The sequence below is a fragment of the Pelobates fuscus genome, chromosome 2, assembly GCF_036172605.1.
Source record: "Pelobates fuscus isolate aPelFus1 chromosome 2, aPelFus1.pri, whole genome shotgun sequence".
Classification (NCBI taxonomy): Eukaryota; Metazoa; Chordata; class Amphibia; order Anura; family Pelobatidae; genus Pelobates; species Pelobates fuscus.
Genome location: NC_086318.1, coordinates 41,340,578 through 41,364,261, shown reverse-complemented (window position 1 = coordinate 41,364,261; position 23,684 = coordinate 41,340,578). Strand labels below are relative to the sequence as shown.

Sequence of the window (23,684 nt, the reverse complement as noted above, 5' to 3'; positions counted from 1 at the left end):
CCAAATGGAAAATGATTTAGGTAAACTAGAAAAATGGTCAGAGTTGTGGCAACTGACATTTAATGTGGATAAGTGCAAGATAATGCATCTTGGACGTAAAAACCCAAGGGCAGAGTACAGAATATTTGATAGAGTCCTAACCTCAACATCTGAGGAAAGGGATTTAGGGGTGATTATTTCTGATGACTTAAAGGTAGGCAGACAATGTAATAGAGCAGCAGGAAATGCTAGCAGAATGCTTGGTTGTATAGGGAGAGGTATTAGCAGTAGAAAGAGGGAAGTGCTCATGCCATTGTACAGAACACTGGTGAGACCTCACTTGGAGTACTGTACACAGTACTGGAGACCCTATCTTCAGAAGGATATTGATACCTTAGAGAGAGTTCAAAGAAGGGCTACTAAACTGGTTCATGGATTGCAGGATAAAACTTACCAGGAAAGGTTAAAGGATCTTAACATGTATAGCTTGGAGGAAAGACGAGACAGGGGGGATATGATAGAAACATTTAAATACATAAAGGGAATCAACACAGTAAAGGAGGAGACTATATTTAAAAGAAGAAAAACTACCACAACAAGAGGACATAGTCTTAAATTAGAGGGACAAAGGTTTAAAAATAATATCAGGAAGTATTACTTTACTGAGAGGGTAGTTGATGCATGGAATAGCCTTCCAGCTGAAGTGGTAGAGGTTAACACAGTAAAGGAGTTTAAGCATGCGTGGGATAGGCATAAGGCTATCCTAACTATAAGATAAGGCCAGGGACTAATGAAAGTATTTAGAAAACTGGGCAGACTAGATGGGCCGAATGGTTCTTATCTGCCGTCACATTCTATGTTTCTATGTTTCTATGTTAAGCCTCAGCACCCTCAGCATGGCCATATAGGTCCACCAACAGGGGCGGGGATCCCAAGGTAGCTTGGGTCTCCTGCAGTGCAAGTGGGGTATCCATCCCCCCAGGGGTAGGGTGGATCAGGTAGGCACCTTAGGTTTAGGCATGATAGAATGACCCACCCTATGCAGCAAAACAATGAAAATGCTATAGGAACTAACACCTAAATAGCTGCAAAGCAAAACAGAATAGTAAGGGTTAATCACCCAAACTAAACAATCCAGGGAAGTGTAAATAGGAAAAGATTTCACCAGGGCCCAGACCAGCAGTAGCTACACGAGGCAGGAAATGCAAAGATAAAGGAGGGGAAAGAAAAAAAAACAAAGGTAAAGCACAAAAAAACCCTAAAACGTTCAGTTCGTGAATTAATCGTGTTCGCAGACCAAACGCGGCCTGTGTGGCAAAACACGCGAACGGACCAAAAACTATTTTCAAATGCAGCTACGAACCAAGTGTCTCTGGCATTCGTGCAAGGTTACTGCTGAACACCTGTCCCGAAATGACCGGAAAGAAACGAACAGCGGTACGAAAAATGCGCCAAATGGCATCAAAACAGTCAGGGACCAGAGGGAGCCGCAAAAATGGAGGGAAACAGGGGAAGACAGTAGAATTAACAAAGAAAAGTGATAGAACACAGGTCCAGGACAAAAGACGTGCAAGCAGGGACAAAACACAGAGAAATGTGGAAAAGGACATGGGGTGAAACAAAAAACACCCAACATTACAGGGGAGAGAGACCCTTACCTGGTCTGGGACCCTGAGGCTATCATAAACACTAGCAAACAACAATCAGTAAGACATGCAAAATAGCAAACAACTCATAATAAATCTAAAACCCACAGAACATAGAAAATATGTGCTTATCTCACTGTGCAGCAGCAAAGAAAGAGGAAGGTCTTAGGGAGGTGCCTGCTATAATACTGGGACTTGGTCTGGGAGTGGCCTATGTTATTACAAATGCATTATTTTTTCATTATGTTTTGTATTCTTTGCTGCTATTGGTGGACAGTAAAGAAAGGAATAACCGATATGAACCTCTGTGTATTACAATAAAATCATACCCTTCAGGATTTTTGCAGTAAACCCTGTTTTTCAGAGAAAATGAAGTGTTTACATTACAGCTTAGGGACACCCCAACTGTCCACTCCCCAGATGGCTACTAGAGGTGATTCCTGGGGCAGTGCTATGCACTGTGCATCATAGTCTATGCAGTGTCTATGCAGAAACTGAACTTTCCTCATAGATATGCATTGATTCAGTGCATTTTTATGATGAGATGCTGATTAGCCAGGGCTATGTTTGACTTGTGCTGGCTCTGCCCTTGATACTTGACAAGCTCAGCCAATCCAATGCTTTCTATGTGATAGCATTGTGATTGGCTCTGAACATAACTTCTGATGATGTCAGCCAAGCAGGCAGATCAGGAGCAGAGCCAGCAGCAGCAGACTGTAATTAAGGTAAGATTTTACTATATTTAAGGAGCAGGGGGGCTAAATGGTGGTTTTTAACACTATAGGGTCAGAAATACATGTTTCTGTTTCTGACCCTATAGTGTACCTTTGAAAGAACGGGTGAGACAAGTGTGTGCGTATAGGGTTACAAGCAAAAGTATCTTTCTTCTTTAACAGTGGATATTTTGATTGTAACGTTTGCTGGGATGGTTTGTACAATCCATTTAAAAGGAACAAGCAAGTGGTAGTGAGTGACGGTAGTGTTATGTGGATCGGCTACTGGAAACTCTTGTTAAGTTGGAAGAAGTATTTGATGAGATAGATGGTTTTTAGGTCCTAAGAAGAACACATAAGTGGCCACATGCTTTGGTAATCTCGGATTAGCTATAAAAATGAATTGTATGTCAGAGAGCAATAATTTATCTTTTTATTCTTGTCGAGTAAGTAGAACTGGAAATAGATATGGACTGTTTTAGTACAAATCAGTAAGAATTCTAGGTGTCGTAGTTCTGATGTTGGCTTTCTACAGTAGAAAGTGGAAGACCATTCCAGCTCATGACCTCATGTACAGCAGCACTACTGCAGCCAAAATCCATTGCAGGATGGAAGGTAAAACAATGGAGCAAACCGAATAGTTTTTCTTTTTAACATAGCTAACTGAAACCCAACCTACACAATGCACCAAAAGTACTGGGTAAGGGTGTCAAACGTGAAAGTTAATTCACTAACCAGGTAAACAATCAGGTCACATTGGTGAATTTAGAAAATGTCCACATGGTTTGACTTTAGTCTGAATTCTGCAATTTTGGTTCTCCTTTCACTGTACAGGATAGGAAATGCGGAATTATATTAACATTTTAGTGCGGTTTCAAAGCTTACCTGGGTCCGCAGGGCACTGCTACCAGGGCTGCCATCAGAAATTTAGGGCCCCTGATGCAGCCCAAGGTCTGGGCCCCCGGGGCCTGCTCCTGAGTCCACCCACATGACCCACCCCCAGATCCACCCACAGGACCCATCCTGAGTCTACCACAGTGTGTGTGTACTGAATTTGGTGTGTGTGTAGTGGATGCAAAGTGCATGAGTAAAGTAGATGCAGTGTTTATAGTGGATGCAGATTGTATGTATGTGTAGTGGATAGAGTGTGTGTATAGTGAATGCAGAGTGTGTTGATGTAGTGTTTGTGTGTATAGTGAATGCAGAGTTTTTAATAAATGTTTGTGTAGTGGAATTAGTGTGTACACAGTGACTGCAGATTGTGTGTGTGTGTAGTAGATGTAGTGTGTGTGTTTATGTGGTGGATGATGTGTGTGTGTGTGTTTTGTAGTGGATGCAGTTTGTGTGTTTATGTGGTGCATTTTGTGTGTTTATGTGGTGGATGGTGTGTGTGTGTGTGTGTGTATGTAGTGGATGCTGTGTGTGTTTATGTGGTGGTGCATTTTGTGTAGTGGATGCATTTTGTCTGTTTTCATGATATATGGCGGATGCTGTGTGTGTGGTGGATGCAGTTTGTGTATTGTATGCATTTTGTCTGTTTGTTGATGTATGTGTGTTTGTGTAGTGGATGAACTTTGTCTGTTTGATGGTGTGTGTGTGCTTGGGGGTATTTTTTTACTGTTAAATTTTTATTAAATCTTTTTAACCCCTTAAGGACACATGACATGTGTGACATGTCATGATTCCCTTTTATTCCAGAAGTTTGGTCCTTAAGGGGTTAAAAAAAAATTCCCCCCTCCCTGCCTCTTACCTGTAGTCAGGGAGGCGGGGCACTGTTTTCCCTGTTGGTTGGGTGGCTCAGCTGGGCTGGTTAGGCCAGCAAAGAGGGGCTCAGCAGTCTATACTTCTGTAGCGAACCCAGCATGCATTGCGAGTCGTGAGCGTTGTCACGGCAACCTGCGGCAATGCTTTACAGCCGCAGCTCGGAAGAGTGCCGGAGAGGGAGGTCAGTATATCCTGGGCCCCACTTGGAAGTCAGCAGGGCCCACAGGGGCATATATGTAGAGCGGTACTAGCTATGTGTAGATGCACATTGGAGTGCGGGGGGGCCCGGACATGCAGAGGATTACCAGTGAGATCCGGTCCCCCCAGGACCGCCAGGCCCGTGACAACCGTCAAGGTTGTCACCCCATGATGGCAGCCCTGACTGCTACTGCACAAGAGCACTTCTAGTACTATAAGCACTACATACGTCTTCAGTGGTTATGGTGCTTGAAGTCTTCAGGCAGGCCAAGTTTAAGTGTTCAGGTATGTTTTAACCCCTCAAGGACACAGCTTCTGAAATAAAAGGGAATCATGACAGAATATTTCCGTTGTGTGTCCTTAAGGGGTTAATAGCTTTCTTTTACTGAACAAAGAGAAAAATTATAAATAGTGTTATGCTATAGTATTATAGTGTGTCGCTCCCATATTTGGTTGGCTCCAAGCTTTGGTTATTATTATTATTATTATTATTGGTATTTATATAGCGCCATCTAATTCCGCAGCGCTTAATCTTGAATTTAGCCCTTGTTTACCAACTGTTTGAAATATATTCTTATTTATTATAAATTACATTTCTGGTGATCAGAATGTGTATTTCTTTGACTTTCAAGACTTATTTTTTTTTTCTTGGAAATATTTTTATGCAAAAAATAAATAAATACAATTTGTAATCTCTAATCTTTTTTAAAAATCATTAAAGGGACACTCCCAACAAATGAGAAAATGGGTGAGATAAGTGATTGAATTAACAGTGTATTCACTTGCGAATAGGTCATTTGCCAGGAAAAGGCCTGTGCTGGTTACCATGGTAATAAAATTGTCATTTAAAATGTCATGGCAAGCACTTTGTATACAAGCAGTGTATTCATTGTTACAAAAATACATCAACGTGCACACATTTATATACAGATATTAAATCAGGGCTCAAAATATCAACCTGTCACTAGCCATAGGCAAGTGGAAATTTACCCCTGGTGAGTATGCTAAACCTTGCAGTAACAACGTTTAGGACTTCAAATTATAAGAAAAAATATATCAAAGTTTGAGTGGCACCAACGAGCATGTTTATGGTACAGGTATTATGGAGAAATCCTCAATCTCCAAGGGGTTAAACTCAAAAATAAATATAAAAACCGTATACCAAAAAAGTTTTATTTTATAGAGACAAAATATTAAATCAGCACATAGGAAAAATACAGACTAAAAACCCAGATCGCTTACGGCATAAGCACACCATGCAAAATATCTGTCAGCCACAGAGATAACAGAGATAGGATAATCAGTATATTCCCAGTGTATAATACAAAGCAAAGTCCTTGTATTCCTGACACTATAGTGCTGTGTGGCCATTTAAGTCTCTGCCACCCTTAGATCACTCTAAAAAAGGTGAATTTACTTTTTTTACACTGCGGTTGGTTCCGCCTCTGTTGCTGAGGTCCTCAGTGTGGCAAACGTTCCTTTTCCCGTACGTTTGCCACAAGCTCCTGGAGGAGCCTGCTGGCCAGCCTCCTGCCCAAGGACTATTGGCCATGTAAAAGACAATGCTAGGGAGAGGGGGCGGGGCCTGACCGCCATGCTGACCGGTCGCAGGCCGGAGAGGCTCCTGGCTACTTTGGTCCCCAATGGCACAAAACTCTTCCATCACCGAAATCTGAGTGACCGGAGGCAGTCATGAGCACCCAGGCAGAAGCCGGAGCCACCGCAGTCCCTGAGATCGGGAGTTCCAGAGCCCCCAGGGAGCGATATGGGACTTTGGGGCCTGCGGCCTACGGGGGTGGAGAGCGGGACGGACGGCCGCCGTCCTGCTTGCGAACCTGGCCACCCTGTGACAGCCTTGGGATGCGCCTCGAGGGCCTCGCCTCCCCCCCCATGGACCGGGGGGGTTATCCCGGTCCCCAGCGGAGGGTCACACCACCTTACTAAGCTAGGGCGCTAAAATGGCGGCGCTGCGGCCCACAATGGTTGAAGCGGCCTCGCCTGTATGCAGACGGAACCACCTAGCTGAGCATCACCCAAACAATCCTGCCTTCCGACTGCGAGGCGGGCGGGCTGGGGCTGGAGGTGGAGGGTAGCGCTGGCTGGAGGGGCCCTCAGAAGCTCCACTCACTCACCCACTCTATGTCCCTGTGGTCGGATCTGACAAGGACCGATTGAAGAGGCCCACCGGCGGTAACCCTGCTAACCTGTTGACCCGAGCCGACACCACAGCCACAACGCCCATCGACTACCCTCAACGCCCGCACACACCTAGACACCGCTAACCGAGGCACGAACTAACACCAAGCAACTCAGTGACACTGCAAAGCCGATGGAACCTGCAGCACTCTGTGAACTGGGACAAGAACAGGGACAGAACCATACACAGCGATTTTACTGGCAAGCAGAACACCATACCAGACGGAATCAGCTAAGCTAACATGTGGGACTGATACTGGTCTGGACTCTCTCCTCAACGACCTGGTTTGCTAATTTAGCCCTTAAAAGTCACACACCGAAGCTTGAATGTCATGTATTATGTATTATGTCCTCTTACACCTTGCTAACCCCTGCTACTGAGATTAACATAGTAAGAGCATAGCAATGAGGATAGCTAGGGCCAGTGTAACAATCTTGCCTCTTCCCTAGACTAAGCCTGAATATTGCTATTTGGATACCAATATCTGATCTCCCTTATTGATACTGCTTAGTGTGGAAATTACTCCCACAGGATTCCATTCACAGTTAATGTAATGTATTCTCAGAATAGCTGACTAGTCTGCAACAACTGGCTTTTGCCATATGATGAATGCTGAAGCCATAGCCTGTATACCACGAAAATTTACCGGGCACTGTTTTTGATTGTATAGCTATCGTTATATCCACGCCTGCCACAGTCTACCTTACGCTAATGTAACCAAACGATAGAAGAAGTCATTAAGGCTCACCAACATGTACCCAGCTTGATTTTGTTATCACAATACAAAAAATATGTGCGTACCTTCTAAATGCTACATAACAGTATACACTCTTGTATGTGAACGTTGTCTAAAAATGCTGTTGTGGCATCAATGTCTTGCGATTGTTAAACGTGCACAACAAAAATAAAGAATTTAAAAAAAAAAAAAAAAAAAAGACAATGCTAGGTTACTGCGGTGGAGCCTGGCCCTTCAACCAATACAACTTTTCCATTCATTATAGACCCGGTAAGAAAAATGGGAATGCCAACGGGTTATCACGACAGACAGAACTGGAAAAGTAATCTGTGAGTACTCCCCCGGACATCCCCAAACCAATCCGTTGGGATCAGACTGTGTATGCCGGCTTGTGGTTAAGGGAGAGCGGTGTGGCAGAACTACTACTCCTTCGTATGATTTTCCCCTTGTTCGCAAATCATGTTTGGGCTTGATTAGAAGATTGTGCTTGTTGCATTCTGAATGTAATAGAAATGAGGCAGCGTAGTTATTAATCTGTGGGTAAGTGTTACTGTCTCTTTTGGATATGATACTGGAGCACAGGGGGTTTTCTTGAGGGCTGATGACTATTCATATCAAAGGACACCTTATCTAGGAGGAAATCAGGACATATGGCAAGTGAGAGAGTTAGTATACTGAAACCAGACTTCCAGGCCACTTGTGTGTGACTTCGCACACCTTGCAGAGTGGCTCAGTTGGGGTCCCAGCTTTAAAGAGGAATTTGGATTGTAAGCTCTGACCTCCCATGCTATTAAATAAGCCCCTTTTGAAAATGTATTTTTGGAGGGTTTTAGAATATTGTATATTTTTCTGTAGAGGATCCTGGGAGGAAAAGCCCTGTATTGTATGGGAAACCCCATGTAGTGGTCTGTGCATAAAAGCCGTGTGTGTTCCAATAAACTTCAGTTGACTCCCAGGACTATGTTTCGTGTAGTTACTGGGGGAATGGGTATTTACTTGTTCCAGAGTGGCTGAAGGAAGGTAATAGCGGACGTAACCAGTCGGGTTACCCGTGGTCTGCTACACTCAGTTTTGATAATCTCAGCCAATCCAGTGCTTTCCCATAGCTCCTCATAGTGATGCATTGAATCAGTGCATCTCTATGGGGAGTATTCAGCGTCTCCATGCTTAGAGTGAAGACGCTGAATGCCAGTGCTGCAGCTCTGACACAGGAAGCACCTCTAGTGGCCATCTGAGCGACTGCCACTAGAGGTTTCACTAGGCACCAATGTAAAGTGTTTACATTGAAAAGCCTGCAGGGACAGACTCTAAATACCAGAACCACTACATTACGTTGTAGTAGTTCTGGTGACTATAGTGTCCCTTCACACAACTCACCAGGTTAGTTAGGAATAGTGATATCTTATATCGTTGCAAAAAATAAAAAGACAAAACAAAAACAACTGGCACAAAATATAGATTAGATGGATCTACGTCATCTGCGTCAAGTAGAGTTCGTCCCGTATACAGAGCGTGGCACGTTTTCTTACCTGAATTAAAGTATGGCATTATGTCAACCATTATTGAGAGTCGCCATACCACGTTCTGTCTGTGGGACAGATTCTACTTTCAAAACTGTTAACCTAGGTCACAGAGACTACTTAGTGGTGAGATCCACTTAATATATATATATTGTGCAAACCTACTTCTTGCCTTTCTTTTCTCCTTTTTATTAGCATTTTGTTTTGGAACTATAGTGTTTTTTAAAGGGCTTTTTTATATATCTTATTTCTATGTCTGCAGACTTACAAAAAAGTATTAAAGGGACACTATAGTCACCTGAACAACTTTAGCTTAATGAAGCAGTTTTGGTGTATAGATCATGCCCCTGCAGCCTCACTGCTCAATCCTCTGCCATTTAGGAGTTAAATCCCTTTGTTTATGAAGCCTAGTCACACCTCCCTGCATGTGACTTGCACGGCCTTCCATAAACGCTTCCTGTAAAGAGAGCCCTATTTAGGCTTTCTTTATTTCAAGTTCTGTTAAATTAAGATTTTCTTATCCCCTGCTATGTTAATAGCTTGCTAGATCCTGCAAGAGCCTCCTGTATGTGATTAAAGTTCAATTTAGAGATTGAGATACAATTATTTAAGGTAAATTACATCTGTTTGAAAGTGAAACCTGTTTTTTTTTTTTTCATGCAGGCTCTGTCAATCATAGCCAGGGGAGGTGTGGCTAGGGCTGCATAAACAGAAACAAAGTGATTTAACTCCTAAATGACAGTGAATTGAGCAGTGAAATTGCAGGGGAATGATCTATACACTAAAACTGCTTTATTTAGCTTAAGTAATTTAGGGGACTATAGTGTTCCTTTAATGTGGATGAAACGTGCTTAAAAAGAAACAGATGACTGGTTGAAAATCTGGGAGGCCGTGCCCTCTTTCACCATTTGCATAACTCACAAGGAACAGACTTTTAAAATGCTATTTCATTGGTATTTAAAGCAGTTCAGCTTTGCTCAACTGCAATGCATCGAAATAACCTCTGCTGGAAACTGAGCCAGGGACCTTTCTATATTGCTGGTGGTCCTATACTAGCATTATACCATTGTGGAAGCAAGTCATTTCTCTACTTACTCAAGTCCTGGGAAAACCCTATCCAATGGACCCATGGGCATTGTTTTTGCATTGGTTTTGTGTAAGCCCCTTGACTTCTTTACTAAGGGCAGAGAACAAACTAGCAGCGAGAGTCGCACTATCAATATGTAAGGCCATTGGAGAATTATGGGCAAAGATGACATTCCAAGTATTAACATGGTCACACGCGAATAAACGAGGCTATAGGGATGGATAGACTCTGCTCAATTACATGACACACCCAAAGCCTTCCACAAAATGTGAGATCCTTGGCTGTCTGGAGACTCCACCTCCCCTTGTTACCATCACTTCTATAGGGATGACACTTACTCTTTTCTAATTCCATGATGCATAGGAGCGCTCATTTCTTCTCCGCTTTTCTCTTCTCTCCCTTCTCCAACACTCACTTATTCCGACACATCCATCATCCAGTTTTTACTGTCTATCTATCCCAGAAAATCGTACACGTTCGGCCTTCCTTGTCCCTTCATCTGTCCCCACAGACATGTGTATATCTCTTTTCCCAGTTTTTTTCTTGTCTCTCTCTTCCTCACCCTCCTACATGATCTAGCCCACATCAACCACTTCAAGAGCAGTTAGAAATATAAACTTTAGAATTGTGCACAGCAAAAAAACTTTGTTTTGTCCCAATTGATTTGTCCCCTCCTCCAAAAAATAAAAATTGGTTCGGATGACCAAGTTTCATCTGTGTGGTGTTTCGAATATAAAACCAAACAAAAAACATACGGAAAAGTAGAATATCTCTTCTGCGCTCAGCCTTTATACCACAACTCCATCTTCACCACAATTCCAAAAAAGAACCACACTTTGTAATTAGTAAGATCCAAATCATTCCCCAAGGTGGATCCTTAAAAGTACCTCATTTATTAAAAAACATGCAAAATGGTACAGAACACACTCACAGACCTCATAAGTAACACGTGATCGAGATGTAATCCTAAATAAGTTAACACAAAGTACAAAGAAAGTTACAAAAATTCAAAGTCTTAGATCCAAGTCCCTGTTAGAAGGGTGGGGAAAAAAATGCCCTAAGCTTCCTACTTTGTGTTAACTTATTTAAGATTTCATCTAGATCATGTTACACTGTGATAGTAAATCATGTGTTACACTATGATAGTGAATAATGCATGTTGCACTATGATAGTGAATATTATTACATGTTACACTGTGATAGTGAATAATTCATATAACACTGTGATAGTGAATACTGTATGTTACACTACGATAGTGAATATTATTACATGTTACACTGTGATAGTGAATAATGTATGTTACACTATGATAGTGAATATTATTACATGTTACACTGTGATAGTGAATAATGTATGTTACACTATGATAGTGAATATTATTACATGTTACACTGTGATAGTGAATAATGTATGTTACACTATGATAGTGAATATTATTACATGTTACACTGTGATAGTGAATAATGTATGTTACACTATGATAGTGAATATTATTACATGTTACACTGTGATAGTGAATGATTCATGTAACACTGTGATAGTGAATACTGTATGTTACACTATGATAGTGAATATTATTACATGTTACACTGTGATAGTGAATAATGTATGTTACACTATGATAGTGAATATTATTACATGTTACACTGTGATAGTGAATGATTCATGTAACACTGTGATAGTGAATACTGTATGTTACACTATGATAGTGAATATTATTACATGTTACACTGTGATAGTGAATAATGTATGTTACACTATGATAGTGAATATTATTACATGTACACTGTGATAGTAAATAATGTATGTTACACTATGATAGTGAATGTTATTATATGTTGTACTGTGATATTGAATATTATTACATGTTACACTGTGATAGTAAATAATGTATGTTACACTATGATAGTGAATATTATTACATTTTACACTGTGATAGTGAATAATGTATGTTACACTATGATAGTGAATATTATTAGTTACACTGTAATAGTGATACATGTTACACTGTGACAGTGAATATTATTACATGTTAGACTGTTATAGGGACACTGTGGTCAGTATAGCTTTGCTGGTGGCCCTCCTGTGCCACCAAGGCCACCCTCCCGTCCTCCCCAGCCCCGCCCCTGTGGTGGCAGCCCTGCCGGCTGGCCGCTCCCCGCACACACTGCCCCTGACATGGATCAGACAGTCCAGCTGAGCACAGTGACCGCCAACACCAAGAGGCAGCCTCAGCGCACGGTGCAGCAGGTAAGGAATGCCACTCACAGCACGCACCCCACATCATTACACCGGGATCACTTACTGTTTACGGATGGCTTTTAATACTGAGGACTACAACTCCTATTATTATTAGACCTCTTAGACTGGCTGACTGATGGGGGATGCAGTTCGAAGCAACCTGCTCTACAACTATAGCAAACTCCAACACAGCAATAAACCCCCATTAAAAAACAGTATATATAGTAGCTATCCATTCACATATAAGGAGACCCCTAACACCGCTATAAACCCCCATTATATACATTTACATAATATACCCATATTATAAACATATACATAGTATCTATCCATTCACATATAAGGAGACCCCTAACACAGCTATAACCCCCATTATATACATATATATATATATAGTATACATAGTATCCATCCATTCAGATATAAGGAGACCCCTAACACAGCTATACACCCCCATTATATACATAGTATCTATCCATTCAGATATAAGGGGGACCCCTAACACAGCTATAAACCCCCATTATATACATAGTATCTATCCATTCAGATATAAGGGGGACCCCTAACACAGCTATAAACCCCCATTATATACATAGTATCTATCCATTCAGATATAAGGGGGACCCCTAACACAGCTATAAACCCCCATTATATACATAGTATCTATCCATTCACATATAAAGGGACCATTAACACAGCTACAATCGCTCCACACACATATATATATATATATATATATATATATATATATATATATATATATATATATATATGTGTGTGTGTGTGTGTCTGTATATATGTAGAGAGAATATTTATTATATAAAGCCATCTCTCTGGTGACACTGTTACAGTAAGATAGTCTGTCCCATGTTAGATCCCTCTTGCTACATGTATCATATGATAATGGTTACAGAGTGACTTTCACTTTCTACCATAAAATGTTACTATGTCCTGGATGAACACTGAATCATTCATTAGTTTACATGTGGGAAGGGAAGCTTGTCACCCTGCGTTGTGTGTGCGACTCTGTGTGACATGTGTCACCTTGTGTGACGGGACTCTGCGTGATGTTTGTGATCCTGTGTGACATGTGAAGTCTGTGTGACATGTGTGGCTGTGTGTGACTTTGTGTGGCTGTGTCGTGTGTGACTTTGTGTGATGTGTGTGTGTGTGTGTGTGTGTGTGTGTCCCTGTGTGCTGTCTGTAACCCTGTGTAATGTGGGTTACTCTGTGTGATTTATGACGATGTGTCCCCCGTGTAATGTGTGATGGTGTATGAAATGCCTCCCGTGTGATGTGTCTCTCTCTGTGATCTGTCCCCCCTTGTGTGATGTGTGACTGTGTGTGATGTGTCCCCCGTGGAATATGTGTCACTCTGTGTGTGATGTCCTTTGTGAGATGTGTACTCAGGTAGTGAGTGAGGTCTGATAGTGCTGTTTGTACAGGTGAGTTTGTATTAAAGGATCGTGTTGTCTCAGCCATAGACCTGGGTACCAGTTACAACACACAGCTCACATGCTGGGCATTTAATGGATCTATTCTCAGTGTGAAATAATAAAGTAATACAATGTTTCAGTTATTTTAATTCATTGGTTGATTATAAGATGAGAAATCTTATTGCTGTTGGAGTGATTTAATATTTTTAGTCCATTAATGATTAAAACATTCAGCAGTCCATGGATAACATATTAAAGGTTTAACCAACCATGATCCATGTGGATACAAACATGCACACACACACTAACCATGACAGTACATACATGATCTACACATGCAGACATACCTGTTCCACAGCCAGTTTGTATTTATTGATTTAGCCTCTATTTATACAGATATTAAAATAATTATGGCCAACACAGCATGTTTTAGTAATCCATCCACCCCCCCCCCCCCCTTACAGGAGTGTCCATATGTTATGATGTAATGATGATGTCATGGGAACTACAGAATTTTCTGTATTCGTAATATTCCACAGGCTGGTCAGAGTTTTTAACCCATTCTTTATAGACCTTCAATAGTTCAAACTTTTTCCTCTTTGGCATAAACTTGGATCTGTTGTTGAATCCCATAAATCCTGGTCAATGATTGATTATGAAGAAATAATTTGAAAAACAGACTTTTATTGTATATGTGTCAATAGCTCACACACAATGCACAGTCACTTGGATTATATCAGCTCTCCACCTGCCAATAGGTTTCTAGTCAAACATTCCTCCATTGAGATTCTGGCTTTACTTAAAACCTGTATAGTTAAAAAGGTGGATACAGAGAGAGAGAGAGAAATATTGGTGCAAAGTTCTGAAAGTGGAATGGTTACCATGGAAACCATGGAATGTTCCTGCTGATTGATCTACTTTTAGAATGTTGACTCAGAATGGCTTTTAATACAGATGGATATAGTTGGTGATTTGCCAATGCGTGATTTGCTAAGAATTCAGATTACATTCAAAGTGAATTTCAAATTATAGACTAAAATTCCTGAATCTGAAAGATTCTTTTCATGTATTTCAGTATGGCTATATTTCCTAAAATTTAAAAAAGCTCTTTGAAATTGTAAAAATTAACACTTTGGGATTAATTCATTCAACCCTAAATTGTAAAGAGGTGAAAATTAAAATGTTGGCAAAAAGGATTAATCTTTTCAAGTCATTTCATTTCAAAGAAATGTTGCAAACTGGTTTTCAGTTCCATTTTCCAGTTTCATTTTACTAAACTAAGAAATGTGAATCCATCGTGAATTCTAAGTGAACTTCTAATTTAAGGCCAAACTAGCTGCTGACTAGGACAATTGTTTCCGGTCAGCTATTTTTGCCTTAAATTTTAAATTCTCTTTGACTTTGAATTCCTGATAATTCTCACTTTAGTGGATAACCCCGGTTGGTCTTTAGTGATAATAAACCACTTGCCTTAAAAATGACACAATTACTCTAATGTTTATGCAGTGCCACATCCATGTATATCCCACCCTTGTCACCCCGGGCTTACTGAGAACCAGTATGGAAAGATGGCGTGTAATAATGGGAGATAAGAGAAGTGGGTTCTTATCTCTTATATGCAGCTTCCCACTCCCTGACACAGGGAGAAAGTCGTCTCGATTAATAGAACGTCCCTTTATGTGACTGACAGATAAAGCTGTCAGTCTTTCAAAAAGCACTGAACTTAGCTGGTTTTCTCGAATTTAGAAGTTCTAGCAGAATTGAGATGAGTCATATAACCTTGTGCATTCTCTATTCAAACCTCACGCATTGCAGCCATTTCAGATGGGGGGGCATGCTTTAATAGGGCACTAAGAACCATTACATTACGGCTGTTTTGGGTGCAACCCTCCTTTTATTCCGGTATCTTAATTAACACTGCAGCAGTGGTAGGTGGGAGGTAGAGCATACCTCCCAGGATGGGGGGAGAATGGGGGGGGGGGGGCAGGCCTTCCAAGGGGACATCACATGACACAGATTGCGCCACTAGTGATTCCCCTAAATGAGTGAGCCTGGCCCGTAAAGTTGGTGAGTCCACCCACTGAATGGGCGTGTGTGCCTGGCGTCAAGCATGCTTGGCTCTCAGGTAGCCACCTGACCAGCCCCCTGCTTGTAGGACCATGAACAAAGCATTTCCTGCATGGTCCTAGTGCCTGCTGCAAGGAGCGAGCATGTCTAATGATACGCTCACACTGTGCTGCCCGGGAACAGATCCCTTTTTAATAAATGCATTTTTTTTTTTAGGGTAGTGGGGCCAAGTGGGTCAGGATTCAAGCTCCCGTCTCTCTGTGAGTCCCTGTGTATATAAGCCAGGAGCAAATAATATATCACATTACATTCTCCCTGCGGGAGCAGAAGTGGTGTTTCAATCTAGTCAGGGTCCTGCTTCGTTGCGATTGGTAATTGTCCAGTTTAGGGAGCACATAGCTAATAGACCTGCGGCTTGAGACTAAATTAACTCACTTCTTATGGAAAGCATATAAATTAATCTGTTAATAGCTTTCCCTCCCCACAAAAACCAAGTCTTCATTGGTAACTATACTAGTAACCTACTTTATCCCGTACATGAAATACATCTTACCCTTACATTTTGTGCCACGTTACCCCACACCCCCTAGAATGTAAGCTCATTAGAGCAGGGCCCTCAAAACCCTCTCTTCCTGTGCGTCCAACTCATCTTGATACAAATACGTGTCTGTTACTCCACCTATTGTACAGGGCCATGGAATTTGTTGGTGATTTATAAATAAATAATAACTCCAAATAGTAGTTGTGATGGAGCTCCCATACTCTGACCATGTACCTCTGCCCAGTCCTTTTAATAGGCGCTTTCAGGGACCCTGGAAATGCTCCAGGCCAGTAGCGGAAGCTTGACTAGGGTCTCTTAGGAACTCTTCCAGGACCAGGCTGCAGCTCTCCCCTTCTAGGAAGGTATTGTCCCCACTGCCTTCTTTTGGATCAATAGCAAAAACATATGTGAGGACGTCTGAACTTGATGGACGCAAGTCTCTTTTCAGCTATGGAACTATGTAACTGCCTTTGCCTCTACATTTCCTCTCCCAGACAGGTATCCGCACCTCTGCATGTACTGTGATCAGCTCCTGCCTTTACAAAGGCACTTGTGGCTCTCAAGCCTTACTCTTTTGAACAGACCAATCGCCCATCCGACAGGTCCGACGACTGTCTTAATGGGATCCTTAAATAAATCAGCCAGGACACACAGTTCCAAATGGAACTAACACACATAGCTTTATTTTTATTCAGGACTAGCCCATATACACATTATAACAAACTTACTGTGACAACCTCAATATAATATAAATAACCAAGTAATATGGGGAAACATGCAGGAACTCATAACAACACACTGAAATAATTATAAAGGTTTTTTGTATAAAATAACTAACAAGAAATATTTCACCTTCTTGCAGAATTCATCATATGCAAATCTACCGGAAAATGCTAATTAACAAACCTAGCTATTCAGGTAGTGCATATAGCTATTTCAGGACCCTTACAACCAACACATGGCACTGTATTGGCTTCACAGTAAAATCCACTTAGTTGGTTGAAAGCAACATCAGGAGAGTAGAGCGAGGTTGAAGGAGGAGCGAGGGTGAGAACAACGGAATTATCACTAGAGCAGATAAGCTTTAATCAGTGTGGGACGGAGGGAAGGCAGACAAGAGCTTCCCCATGCAAGCTCAGCCTACTAGGGAGGAGCTCTGACATCTGTCGGCAGTGGTGTAGTGAGCACTGACAACAGACCTTTTTATGTACAGAATTTACATTAGGTAGTCCGGACACAATTAAAAATATCTCCGGAAACACTGCACATACATACTCTTACCACCATAACAACTTCAAAAAACTGAAGTGGTTGTGCTGGTTGGAGTAACCCTTTAATTTGCAGTTTAGGAATGACCCTCATGGTGCACTCTGAGTCAGCCACTGTCGGTCAATCAGCAATGAAATAAAACCAGAAATACTGGGTTGTAAGTTGTCGTAGGTAGGTGAGCTTTCCACACTGGTTCGGACTTACAGGATACATGGTCACTAGACAAATAACACAGACTTGAGATATCTAGAAGCTAAAACGGACGGTAAACAGGAATAAGGCTTACAGTTAATGCAGGGTTTAGGACTCCGAATCCAGCAATTAAACTAGAATCAGATTACAGGAAGTCAGGTTTACAGTCAACAGGTGCTTAGATAGGTGATTCTTTTACATAGGACCAAGGAGAACAGACCAGCTTGTAACTGGACCAGCTGCAGGAGCAATAAGGAATAAAGCAAAGTGTCTCAGAGCAGCCAGCAAACAACAGAAACGTGACTAAGACATGGAATCCAGGAGCCTGTCCGTGAACCTCCCTCTGCTGGATTCCATTCTATCCGGAACACAGTGGTTGTAGTCGTATTCTACAGAATAGAATGCAATGGGATTGTATAAAGTCCATAATAAGGATTGGAAATAAGACAGTGTGAACTGCAAAGAATGACCCTGATTTAATAAGCTTCCCAAATGATTCAATAATGTTAGAACAACTTTAGAAATGGTTTATCTAACGGAATTGAATAATTTAGAAACATTAATAAATTGATGCTAAATTAAGTACAATAAAAATCACTGTTTAGGAATATTCCCCTATTGAAAACATGTATGTATTTAATCATGCATTTTTCATTGTATATCTAAATACAGTTTGCAAAAGCTGCAGATCTCTGGTCTGCAGCCAGGGCCGCCATCAGAAATTGTGGGGCCCCTAACATAGCTCAAGGTCTGGGCCCCCGGGTGCCCACCTCCAAGCCCCGCCTCCAAATCCTGCCCACAGGAATACACATACAGACACAAAAGGACACAGACACACAACAGACACAAATACTGAAACAGACATACACACATATAGACACATACACAGATACAGATACACACACACATACTCACATACTGACACACACATATACATACAGACATACATACTGACAAATTGACATACATACACATAAATACATACTGACATACATACATAATGGCATACATACACATACATACTGATATACATACATAATGGCATACATACACATACATACTGATATACATACATACACACACACACACACACACACACACACACACACAAACAGATACCTACTGACATACACACAGACAGACAACATGCATACTGACATACATACCGATAGATATATACATACACACATACATACTGACATACACACACACACAGACATACATACATACATATATACATACTGACATACACACCTACAGATAGATAGACACATACACACATACAGGCATACTGACATACACACACAGACATACATACTGACATACACACACACAGACATACATGCTTGCAGACATACATACTTGCAGACACATACACAGACATACATACATACTGACAAACAGATATATATAAATACTGACATACACACACACATACAGATAGACACATACACACAGACATACATGCACACATACATACTGACACAAACACAGACATATATACATACTGACATACACACAGACATACATACAGACATATATACATACTGACATACACACACATTCAGATAGACACATACACACATACATACAGACATACATACATGCATACTGACATACATACATACATATATACATAGTGACATACACACACACACAGACATACATGCATACTGACATACATACTGACACACACACAGACATACATACATACTGACATACACACAGACATACATACAGACATACACACAGACATATATATACATACTGACATACACACACACACAGATAGACACATACACACATGCATACACACAGACATACATGCATACTGACATACATACACACATACATACTGACACACACACAGACATATATACATACTAACATACACACAGACATACATACAGACATATATACATACTGACATACACACATACATACAGAGACATACATGCATACTGACATACATACTGACATACACACATACATACATACAGACATATATACATACTGGCATACATACACAGACATACACAGACATACATACACACATACATACTGACACACACACACAGACATATATACATAATAACATACACACATACATGCATACTGACATACATACACACAATCATACTGACACACACAGACATATATACATACTGACATACACACACACATACAGATAGACACATACACACATACATCCAGACATACATGCATACTGACATACACACAGACATACAGATAGACACATACAAACATACATACTGACATACATGCAGACACATACATATACACACACACTTCATTTAACAGCCACCCTCCTCTTACCTTTAAGTTACAGGAGGGTGGCTGGGGATGATGGGAGTGGATGCCTCTGGTGTCCTCTGCTCTCCCTCTGCTCTCCCTTTTCTCCGCTCTCCGCTCTCCCCCCGCGCGGAGTAAGCTGGGAGGAAGTGACCGGCTGTCACTTCCTCCCAGCAGCACTTGCGGTGTAGCCGCAATTTTTTTTAAAGGGGCCCGGTCGCGCTATTACGCGGCCACAGCGCTGACCGGGCCCCTGAAGATATAGGGCCCCTCGGGTGGCCCTAAATGCTCGGGCCACCTGATGGACCCCGGTGTAGATGCACCTGCGGCAGTTTAGATGCTCCATGTGGGGCCCGGATGGTCGGGCCCCCCAGGGCCGCTGGGCCTGTGACATCCACAGGGCCGGATTAAGAGCACACTGGGCCTGGTGCTGACAATTATGATGGGCCTAATTACGGAATCTTATCGACCAAAAACATTAAAACAATCATACCTCCCAAGCGTCATGTATCTGATGGAGATGGTGCTGGAGGGTAACTCATAGGATGCAGCTATAAAAAAACACATACTCTATGCAAATCTCTCTCTAATTTATATCTTTCATCTTTCAATTAAATCCATAACCCTTAACAGCAGTGTCCAGTGAAGCAGGCAGTCAATGGGCGGGGTAAAAGGGTGGCCACTGGTGCGACTCACGTGACCAGACCTGCCAAAAGGGGAGAACATGCCCAAAAAGGGGGCAAGTCTGTCCAAAGAATTTGAAGGACAGCCTGGCATGAATGCATGTCAGGCTGCCTGCCAATCATGCAGGCTGTCCAACTAAGGGCATACTATGCAGGCAGCACCCTGAGCTTGACATAAATGCGTCTAGTAATGCGCTCACTCAATGCTTTCTAAGGACTGTCCCCTAGCACTCGATGGTCAACTTGTCTCCTTACCTTCTTACTAGCAGGCAGAAGTTCCTGGTATATAGTCTGAGACAGATAAAAGGTGTATGTAGGGAGTGTAGATGAATGGGGACATGCCACAGAGTTAGAGAGACCAACATCTGCATTACCTAAACTAATTTTATTGTCAGCCAGTCCACACAAGTTTTGTTCCCATACATCCCTCTTAAGCTTCCAAACTTAAAGGGACACTATAGTCACCAGAACAACTACAGCTTATTGTATTTGTTCTGGTTAGTAGAATCATTCCATTCAGGCCTTTTACAGTAAACACTGTCTTTTCAGAGAAAATAACTCCACTGGCCACTCCTTAGATAGCTGCTAGAGGTGCTTCCTGGGGCAGTACTGCCTAGTGTGCAGCACTGCCATTCAGTGTCTCCACCCTCGGCATGCAGACACTGAACTTTCTTCATAGAGATGCATTGATTCAATTTATCTTTATGTGGAGATGCTGATTGGCCAGGGCTATGACTTGTGCTGGCTCTGCCCCTGATCTGCCTAGTTGACAGTCTCAGACAATCCTATTGGGAAGTATTGTAATTTGCTCAGACCACCACTTCTGATGATGTCAGCAGACAGTCAGTTCAGAGGCAGAGCCAGCAGCTGCAGACTTGAATACAAGTTATATTTTACTATACTTAGGGAGGCAAGAAGGGGGCAGGGTGGTGGTTTTAACATAATAGGGTCAGAAATACATGATTGTGTTCCTGACCCTATAGTGCTACTTTAAGCAAGAGTATGTGAAGAGTAGTTAAGGTTGCCACCTTTCTTGGAACAAAATACCAGCCTTAATCCTTTGTATAATCACAAGGAGTGACATCAGAGAAAATTCTGTAAAATCACCAACAAACTACTCACAGTTTTATTCTGCTGTATAGATGGATTGCTCCCAGTGTCTCAGTCTCGCAAATCACCCAGTGTCTCAGTGTCCCTATGTATCACAGTGTCAGTGTCCCCATGTTGCCCAGTCCCCTAGTCTCCCAGTGTCTCAGTGTCCCCATTTCTCCCAGTGTCTCAGTGTGTCCCCATGTCACTAGGACACTGAGAGACATGGGAACACTGAGAGACATGGGGACACTGAGACCTGGGGACACTGAGAGACCCGGGGACACTGGGAGACATGGGGACACAGACATTTAGGGAAACTGGGAGAAATGGGGACACAGACACTAGGGACACAGACACTGGGAGACATGGGGACATTGAAACATTTGGGGACACTAAGACACTAGGGACACAGAGACATGGGAACACAGGCACTGGGAGACTATGGGACACTGGGAGACTAGGGGACACTGGCTGGGAGACAGACACTTGGGGACACTGGGAGACATGGGGACAGTTGTGGACATAGACATGGTGACACTAGGCACACAGAGACATGGGGACACTGAGACACTAGCGACACTGGATGGGGGACACTGGGAGAAACAGCGTCCCCATGTGTCTCAGCATCCCCGTGTGTCTCAGTGTCCCCAAGTGTCTCAGTGTTCCCAGGTCTCCCAGTGTCTGTGTCCCCATGTGTCCTAGTGTCTGTGTCCCCATGTGTCTCCTAGTGTCTCAGTGTCCCCATGTGTCCCTACTGCCTTTCCCCCCCCCCCATCCCTCACTTATCTGAGCTGTAGAGCTGCTGTCTGGACTCTGTGCTGTGTTGCTGGTCCCCACGGATCAGTGAGTAGTACAGAGAGGCAGGGATATGCATAGACATAAAATACTAGACGCCGCATTGACTGCTACTTCCTATTGGCGCTGATGAGCCGCGGGGCCGCCATCTTGGATCGGTCACAGTGTGATCTGCAGCATAGACATATATAGAATATATATGTCTATGATCTGCAGAGCAAGGTCCTCAAAGTAAACATGGTTAGTCTTAAAATCCACCCGGAGGGTTTATAGATCCAGTAGCATGATGTTTAATCCTGGGATATTAAATAAAATTAACTGACATTTGCTGCTTTAAGACCTCTGTGGTTATTTACGTTATCGACTAAGTTTACTCAATACATTGAAATTATTTGAATTTCCAGATTGAAACTATGCGTTGCATTTGGATTTAGGGTTGCTAAAATTATAAGTTTAGTGAACTAACCCCACAATCTATCATCTTAATATACATTTTAAAGTGGGACTGGATCTTTGCCTGATTTGTAATGTATTTACTTTTCACCTATTTTTAACTAATAGTTATTGACTGATCTGAGCATCAGGCCAACTTTCCTAAGAACAAAAGTAAAGCAAAATAAATAAAAATAAAAGATGAATATTTTTCTCTTTAAATAGGACTAATATAATAATACTCTCTATTGTTAAGTAAATTCCAAATAACTTGGGTTATCACTGGTAGGACCAGATTTCTCTCCCACCTCTAGGCACAATTATTTTGAGCACTTCTTTAATTAATTAGTGGGTTAGTCATATGGACAGAGGAAAGATATGGAGGAGCCAAGGCAAAACATGTTCGCATTCATTGCGTTCTCCCATGGCCGAACCTGATAAAGGTTGTCCAAGTCCCTAGGCAGGATGTCATCTTGATGCTCCTTCCTAGAGCCCTGGGCTCTGTTCTGTGAGTGTTGTGTGTGGTGGCTGAGTGTTGTATGTGCCTTAAGGAGATTGTGTGTTGTGTGTGTGAGAGTGTGTGTAGTGGCTAAGTGTTGTGTGCGTATAGGAGGCTGAGAGCTGTATTAGGTTGTTTTTCTTTTGCCCCACTGCTTCCTACATTTTTTTGCAGGAAGGCGATGTTATCCCTTGTGGTCCAGTTGAGGCCATTTTAGACAGGATCCTTGGTGGTCCAGAGGTGAGCATTGTGGTCTGAACCAATATCAGATGCAGGTCATTTT

General features: G+C 42.0%; 1 protein-coding gene across 1 annotated transcript in view; it reads left to right on the top strand.

Moving 5' to 3' along the window:
- Positions 1 to 12,024: 12,024 nt before the first annotated feature.
- Positions 12,025 to 23,684, top strand: part of MFSD2B (MFSD2 lysolipid transporter B, sphingolipid) — a 58,699-nt gene continuing 47,039 nt past the window's right edge. Inside the window, exon 1 of the mRNA XM_063442114.1 lies at positions 12,025 to 12,091. The gene's annotated coding sequence lies outside the window, so the exon portion shown is untranslated. The remainder of the gene's footprint in view (positions 12,092 to 23,684) is intronic.